This window comes from Phalaenopsis equestris, unplaced genomic scaffold (assembly GCF_001263595.1).
Source record: "Phalaenopsis equestris unplaced genomic scaffold, ASM126359v1 Scaffold000403, whole genome shotgun sequence".
Lineage (NCBI taxonomy): Eukaryota > Viridiplantae > Streptophyta > Magnoliopsida > Asparagales > Orchidaceae > Phalaenopsis > Phalaenopsis equestris.
Genome location: NW_018164845.1, coordinates 1,150,106 through 1,151,135, shown reverse-complemented (window position 1 = coordinate 1,151,135; position 1,030 = coordinate 1,150,106).

Genomic DNA, 1,030 nt, shown 5'->3' with positions numbered 1-1,030 from the left:
ATGCCATATTTTCATTTTCTCTTTATAGATTTTTGCATTATCATATGCTTCATTTCTAATCTCCTCAAGTTCATTGAGTTACAAAAACCTTTTCTCACCAGCATCCTTTAAATTAAAATTAAATTCTTTAATAGCCCAAAATGCTTTATGTTCCAATTCTACTGGTTAATGACATGTTTTTCCAAAAATCAATCTATATGGGCGCATTCCTATAGGAGTTTTATAAGCAATTCGCTATGCCCATAATGCAATATCTAGTCTAACGGACCAATCCAATTTATAAGGATTTACAGCTTTTTCTAAAATACATTTAATTTCAAGATTCCATTTAATTTCAATATTCAATATTTCTGCTAAACCATTAGTTTGAGGATGATAAGCAGTAAAAATTCTATGTATTATATCATATTTCTTGATTAATTTTTCGATTCTTTTATTTTTCCACGTTTAGTAATGATAACTCTTGGCATCCCAAATCTATAAAATATATCCATTTTCAAAAATTTTGCAACTCTTTAAGCATCACATCGAGGTAAAGCAACAACTTTTATCCATTTGGATACATAGTCCACTGCTAACATAATATATATAAATTTTTGAAAGATGGTATAAATGGTCTCATGAAATCTAATCCCCAAACATCAAATATTTCAAATTCTAGCACATAATTGAAAGGCATTTCGTCTCTTCTGGAAATATTTCCTACTATTTGACATCTATCGCATGATTTAATATATTCATTAACATCTCTAAAAATAATAGGACAATAAAATCCAGCATGCAAAATTTTATATGCAGTTCTATTTATTCCAAAATGTCCTCCAAATTTAGCTCCAAATTTGTCCTCCAAATTTAGAATCATGACACCTTTCAATTATCTGTTGAGTTTCTTCATAAGGCACACATCTTCTAATAATTAAATCTTTACATTATTTATATGAGTCATCCAAAAAATAATCTTTCAAATCACAGATAAATTTCTTTAATTGTGGCTTTTTGATATCATGTGGGAGAATGACACATACAAAAT